The following is a 7,831-nucleotide window of genomic DNA, read 5'->3' on the forward strand; positions in this document are numbered from 1 at the left end:
GTTACTTTGCTAAGGATAGTGGCCTCCTGTGCCATCCAAGTCCCTGCAAAGGACATGATCTTTTCTATGACTGCATAGTATTCCCTGTTGTGATTTCTTAATTGCAGTCAATTGTCTTACAACTTCAAAAACTTTTCCCATTGTTATTAAATATTTCAAATATGTATGGGAAGGGCAAGCTAATATTTATTCCTAATTTTATTTCATGAACGTAACTTTTTTAAAACTTTTATTTTAGAGAGTACATGTGCAGATTTATTACATAAGTATATTGCATAATGCTAAGGTTTGGAGTTTGAATGAATCTGTCAGCAAGGTACTGAGCATAGTACTCAAGAGGTAGTTTTTCAGCCCTTGCCCTCCTCCGTTTCCCTCCTCTACTAGGCTCCAGTGTCTATTTTTTCCTATTTTTATCTCTATGTTACTTAATGTTTAACTCCCACTTATAAGTGAGAACATGTGGTATTTGGTTTTCTGTTTCTTGATTACTTCACTTAGTATAATGGCTTCCAGCTACATCCATGTTGCTGCAAATGAAATGATTTTTTTTCTTTTTATGGCTATACAAGATTCTATGATGTATATGTACCACATTTTCTTTTTCCAGTACACTGTTGATATACCCTGGGTTAATTTCGTGGCTTTAATATTGTGAATAACACTACAAAGAACATACAGGTGCATGTGTCTTTTTGGCAGAATGATTTATTTTCCGTTGAGTGTATATCCAGTATTGGGACTGCTGGGTCAAATGTTAGTTCAATTCTTAGTTCTTTGAGGAATCTTCAAACTGCCACTCCAGTGACTTATTTACATTACCACCAACTATGTATAAGTGTTTTATTTCCTCTGCAGCCTCAGAGGTAACCTGTTATTTTATCACTTTCTGATTATAGCTATTCTGACTGGTGTGAGATGGTATCTCATTGTGGTTTTGATATTCATTTCTCTGATGATTAGTGATTATGAGCATTTTTTATGTTTGTTGGCTACTAGTCTGTCTTGTTTTGAGAAGTGTCTGTTCATGTCCTTTGACCATTTTTTAATGGGGTTATTTGATTTTTGCCTTTTGTTTTCTTCAAATTTCTTATAGATTCTGGACCTTCATTAAATGCATAGTTTGCAAATATTTTCCCCATTCTGTAGGTTGTCTATTTATTCTATTGAGAATTTCTCTTGTTGTGTAGCACCTCCTTAGTTTAATTAGGTTTCACTTGTCAATTTTTGTTGTTGTTGCAGTTGCTTTTAAGGATTTAGCCATAAATACTTTGCCAAGACCAATATTGAAAAGGATATTTCCTAGGTTTCTTTCTAGGATATTTATAGTTTGAGGTCTTACATTTAAATCTTTATTTAATCCATCTTGAATTGATATTTGTATATGGTGATAGATAGGGAGTCCAACTTCACTCTTCTGCATATGGATAGCCAGTTATCTCAGCACCCACCATTTATTGAATATGGAGTCTTCTCCTCATTGATTATTTTTGTAAAATTTGTCAAAAATGAAATGGTTGTAGCTGTGTGACTTAATCTGGTCTCTTTATTCTGTTCCATTGGTCTATGTGTCTATTGTACCAGTTCCATGCTGTTTTGTTTACTGCAGCCTTGTAGCATAGTCTGAGGTTGGGTAATGTGAAATTTCCAGCATTGTTCTTTTTGCTAAGGATTGCTTGGGCCATTCAGGCTCTTCTTTTGTTCCATATGAATTTCAGAATAGTTTCTTCTAATTCTGTGAAAAATAAAGTTGTTAGTATGGTAGAAATAATGCTGAATCTGTACATTGCTTTGGGCAGTTCAGCCATCTTAGTAATATTGATTCTTTTGATCCATGACCATGGGATGTTTCTCCATTTATTTGTGTAATCTCTCAGGAGCATTTTGTAGTTCTCCTTGAAGAGCTCTTTCTCCTCCTTGGTTAGCTGTATTCTTGCTTCTTTTATTCTTTTTAGCTATTGTAAATAGAATTGCATTCTTGATTTGACTCAGCTTAAACTTTGTGTATGGAAATGCTACTGATTTTTGTACACTGATTTTGTACTGTGAAACTTTACTGAAGTTGTTTATCAGTTCTAGGAGCTTTTTGGCAGAGTCTTTTAGTGTTATCTAGGTATAAAATCGTATTGTCATTGAAGAAAGATAGTTCAAGTTCTTTTCTTATTGTGATGCCTTTTATTAACTTCACTTGCCTGATTGTTCTAGCTAGGACTTTCAATATTATATTGAATAGGTGTAGTGACAATGGGTATCCTTGGTTTTGCTTCTCAATCTCTCACTTCTCCTTTCTGTTAATATTTATTTTAGATTACTCTGTGAATATAACTTTGAGTATTTTTCTTTTTCCTACCTTGATCGGATATGGTAAAGGTTAAGCTGCTGTAAAAATTAGACCCCAAAATGTAATGATTTGCGTAAGATAAATATTTATTCATCTCTTAATAGTTTGACCATGGGAAGTTCTTACTGGAAGACCAGATTTACTTACCAAAAAGTCATTCAGAAAGACAATTGCTTCCATTTTGGGATCTTTCATCATGTAAGTTATTATTATTATTTGATTGATTAAAACTAGATGTCTGATATGTCTGTGTTTTTGCTTATAGGAAGATAAAATATTGTACAAGCAATTTATAGGAAGATAAAATAGAGAAAGTTCTGCACAAACAGTGAGAGGAAAGTTGCACACACATTTTTTTCTGTACATATTTAATATATGAGGTCTTAGCCCATCACCCTGGCTCTTCATTTGGGAGATGATATGCCTAAGAAAATGAAGAAATGGATACTGAAGGGACCACTGCTATTCTCTCACACACCTCATTAAAAGTCTGAGTAAACATGTGTTCAATGCCTGCCTGAAAAAGTCTCATTTTATATATTTACACATGATGCAATTCCACCTTATTATTAGATACACAGGCTTCCTGTTTCAGGACAATAACACAGCTACAGTAAATTGTTTTTCCATTAATATATTTCTGTTCTTTTTGTTAAGTCATCAGCATAATTTTTCTCAAGGTGAAACTATTGTATTAAAATATTCAAACACTGTTGGATTCTCTACACATTGTAACTTTTCAATCTAAGAAAGTCATGTTAGTTTATATCTTATGTGTATTCATGTTTCTACAAAAATTTCACATGGTTAGACTGCACTTATGTTATTAGTTAAAACACAACTTCTTTCAGTATATAGTTGGGAGATAATTCTCCATCAGTCTCAGATTTCTGAATATCTTATAAGCAGAAACACTTAACTTCTTTTCCTGACTACATTATCAAGGATGCTTGTATAGTAAACAGCCTTGGAAAACAGAAATACTGTCCCACAAGAGCACAAGTTAAGTTTGCCTATATAGCCTTAAAGTACAGGGATGGTGTGTCCTTTCAGAGCAAGAGAGCAAAGGACAGACATGTATACTGTGCAATATAGTAAAGAGAATGTATCAAATGGCAGACAGTTTTAATGCTCATTATAGATAATTTTATTCTCTATTCTCAGTTCCTCTGTTATACTATAATTACTAATTGTTCTTATTTTATAAGAAATGTACATAATTTCATTTTTTAAATTTTGTTTCTTTGAACATCTAATTTTCTCTAGCTGCTTCTTGCCTTTTTTATAGGATGTTGTGAACATATAAAATGCATTATTTCTTTATGTAATACAGTTACAATATGATTATACATGTCAATACAAAAATAGGTATGCAGAGAATATACATTTGTAAAACATAATATTTTGGTATTCTGAATGAAGAATATATTCTCATTGCTTTTCTAAGGTCATTTACTGAACTAGACCATCTATTTATTTTTGTATGACTCTCTGGCCTTCACTGCGTAAGAGTAGAGTAAACTTAATGTGTTGATAAAAGTTTTACCTTGCTAATTCTGAGGGATTTGAAAACGTGGTGCCTAATTTATAAATAATTATTACAAGACATGCTATTAATCATGCTTTTAATCATGGTATTAATAATTACCACCACCAGTGTATATTTTCAGATAGAAAACACTAAAATCATTTAGTGTTCTTCAGTTTATAATTATGGTTATATTAAAACCATTGCAAATGTTTACTGTGTTGATAGGCTTCTGTTTTCTGTAGTTTCTTTATTGTATTTTGGAGGCCTACATTTAAAATTTAACAATTGCTTTGCAGGCTAGTTGTTTCTTTTCTGAAAATGCATAAATGTCAGAAAATGTTACGTTGATTAAAGGTGGGTGTTATGTAAAGTCTTAATTTTATTTTTATATGTAGATAAATACATACATTATTTCTAGAAATTCAAATATTCTTCCCTACTAGGTGTAAGGGAAATTACAGTGTAAAATTCATAAAAAATCTGTTCGTTTATTTAGTATTTTTTTAGTATTTTTCTTCTAACTGAAGGATTTAAGTAGTACAACTGTGTTGATTGGAATTCTCACATTTTCACACACAGTAAAACCTAGTTATATTTTGATGATTCTAGAGTTAGGATTGCTGATATAAAGAAGAATTTTGAGACAGTTTTCATTGTCGCAAGCTTCCCCTGGCGCAGTGTTCCTTTTTCTATCAATTGTCAAGACCATGTGCATTGCTGATAGCCTCTGATCACGGTTCTCCAGAGTGATGGATCACAATTCACACTCTTACCACAATCCAAAAGAGCCTCAGGTCAACAGCTTTCAGCAGGGTGCCACCTGTTAGCTGAGAGGTATGAGCTGAGATAATCCAGTCTAGCTCCTAGCAGGGGCTTTCTGAGCACCATCCCCCAGGCTTTTTGGAATGCCAGCACTTTTTCATCAGTTGACATGCTGGGCTGCAAGAGTTGGAGAGAAAACTTGGCACAATAAGTGTCAGCTTCCTGCTCTAAAATATTTTGAGGCTCCAGAACACATTCATTACTAACTAGTATTCCTATAAACTGCATAAGAATCCTGAAGGGGTGCTTCTTTAAAAATCGTTTTTTGTGGACCCTACACCAACTTATCTGTGGAATGGGCCCAAAAATCTGTGTTTTAATAATGCCTTCTGCCTCTGGTGTTGCTGATGTGGTCAGGCAGGTGCTTGCCTATTAACTGGCACTTAAAAACTACACGCAACAAAGAATTAGACGTGATGGAAAATTCAAGCAGCCTATTTAGGATCCATCTCTAAATCAAGCTAGAAACCAGAAATTTGTCAAATTTAGAGTTAGCATTGACATAAGAAACCATGATGACATTTCTATTTATTATTGTTGCTAATATTTCTCAAGTTTTACTTGATTAGTTCTGAGATAGAAGTAAAATTGAGCACATTCCTGTGCTAAAGTCTTATTGTCATTGAAGATACAAAGATTTAAGCCTTAAAGAAGAGTGGGAGAATAATGCACAAGGTAAAGCAAGACTTTAAATGAAAGAGTTAATAAGTTTATCCAAGAAATGGGTATAAAAGGTAAAATGTTGATACCCCAAATCTGTAAAAAACAAACAACAAAAAGAAACAAAACACTGACTTGTTGGTGTCTCACTAGAGTGTCCAATTCACAAACTTGCAGAAGGTTTAGGAATCTATGCTTTATAATCTTACCAGGTACTTCATATGCATACGTAAATTATAAAACCATTGTATACAACCAGAAGATGCAGGCTAGATTCCTACCCACAATTTGGTTCAGATGTAGAGACTGATAAAGCCACACATACCCCAAGAGCACACAAAAAGTTTTGTTACTCACATAATGGGGCTTTTCTGAAGAGAGGAAGGCAGGCCTCCTAAATTGGCCTAAAAGCAAGGGAAGGGAGATTGTCTTTGGATCCTTATTGTTAGGAGGTGGGGCCAGGAGGGGAAGGGGTTTACATGGTTTGAGCTTCTGACCTGTGCCAAAGTAGGAAGCACACAGACTTTCTTATCCACTTTTTATAGATGTGAGGGAGTAGGAGAGCAAGGAGGAGTGAAATGTAGAAGCTGTAAGCCATCAAACATTCAAAATTTTGGTCGGATTCTTTATTACAACAGCTTTAGTCTATAATAAATGCAATTCAAAATAGAAATAATAGACATATATTATCGAAAGAACATTGGTAACACTGAAATAGAACTGCATAATTAATGTGCTTAAAAATTTCTGTCATTGATAACTTCAACATAATACCCATTATTGTTCTAGGCAACAGATACAAAATTCTAAACAACTGCAAATGGGCAGCGGGGGACAAAGGAATTGATGAGGAAGTGACAGCATTAAGTTACTTGAGATGGGGGCTTAGCAACTGGTTTCATTGAGACTATATAGATGAATTGTCTACACTGAACAATCCTAATGACATTGGCTTTGCTTCATGTTTGTAAATAAAATGTACAGCATTATTTTATCTTGAATAAATGAAGGGAAAAAGGAAGTTGAATTAAGCCAACAACAGTGTGTTTAACAGTGACACTTTTGGAACATTTTCCATTATTTTAAAGTCTAGATTAATGTGTTGCAGGAAATACTATGGCCTTTCTGCCCCTTAGGCTTTGCCACAACTTAGACAAATGACCCTTCCTAGTTGTTCAAAGTGTTAAAGCTTTCCTGCTACTAGCAGTGAAGAAGGATGGATTCACTGAGATTTTAACAGATTGACAACATCTTATCTTAGTGGTGCACACATGCTTCAAGAAGGCAGAAAAGGCAATTTACCCTCCACTGTGACTATTTATTTGCTTTTTAATTGGCTTGGACTGGTTTTGTACAAGAAACCATTAAATCATAGTTGAATACAAAAGAGGTGTGTAATGGGGGAGAGCATCTGTGTTGGTAATTTCTAAGTAAATAAATTACACCTATTCAAACACTTCACAGAGCATTTAGATGAACAATTAAGTTCTAGGTCAGTGTTAGTTTCTGGAGATGTACAAGATTTGTGTAATTCTGATTAACAAGCATGTTCCTAAATGAAGAGAACTATTTGCATTTAGCTGTCAATGTAACAGTCACTATGATTTAATGCAACTGTCACTATGATTTAATGCAGATTGATGTAGTCAGGAGAAGTAATGCATATATTGTTCATTAGACATGGAGATGTTTAAGTTGTAATAAAATTATAAAACCTCAAATGTAAGTACAAAACTCCATTTTTTATTCTGACAAATTATATTTTATAATTTGTGAATTACATATAAAAATTAAGCATGCACATTATCTTTTGATACAAATTTCTAAAGACTCTTGAGTTCAAATCACATTCTCGCTTCAGTGTACCATTGACATTTAATGCAACAAATTTATTCATCTGGAAATAATATTTAAATTTTCTCAATGTGACAAAGCGAACATCAAGCTCAATGATAAATTCTTATTTGTATGCATGTGTAGGAGGTCTACAAAGTCCCTTTTGCTTTCAATGTTTTTTTTTTACATTTATTTATTCCTTTATATTTTTATTTTTGAGACAGTGTCTCACTTTGTAACTGAGGCTGGAGTACAGTGGTACAATCTAGGCTGATTGCAGCCTGGACTCCTAGGCTCAAGGGATCCGCCTACCTCAGCTTCCCAAGTAGCTGGGACCACAGGTGCATGCCACCAGCCCTGCCAATTTTTGTCTGTTTTGTAGAGATGAGATTTCACCATGTTGCCCAGGCTGATCTTGAACTCCTGAGCTCAAGGGATCTGCTTGCCTTGGCCTCCCAAAGTGCTGGGATTACAGGCCTGGCTTACTTTAAATGTTAATTTAACATTATGAACATCCTTCTGATAAAGTGAATGTTTTCACCATTTCAGAATTTAGGGAAATTCTTGGCCAAATATGATAAACTTTTCTCTTTGGCAGACTAAACTGGAGTGTGTGTGTGTGGGTGGGTGTTATAAGTCAGCTG

General features: G+C 34.2%; 1 long non-coding RNA gene across 1 annotated transcript; it reads left to right on the forward strand.

Moving 5' to 3' along the window:
- Positions 1-2,463: 2,463 nt before the first annotated feature.
- Positions 2,464-6,236, forward strand: LOC129534078 (uncharacterized). The gene is made up of 3 exons (XR_008680496.2): positions 2,464-2,536; positions 4,166-4,223; positions 6,141-6,236. It is a non-coding gene; the product is annotated as an uncharacterized lncRNA (long non-coding RNA).
- Positions 6,237-7,831: the final 1,595 nt, after the last annotated feature.

Source organism: Gorilla gorilla, chromosome 5, assembly GCF_029281585.2.
Source record: "Gorilla gorilla gorilla isolate KB3781 chromosome 5, NHGRI_mGorGor1-v2.1_pri, whole genome shotgun sequence".
Taxonomy (NCBI): Eukaryota; Metazoa; Chordata; class Mammalia; order Primates; family Hominidae; genus Gorilla; species Gorilla gorilla.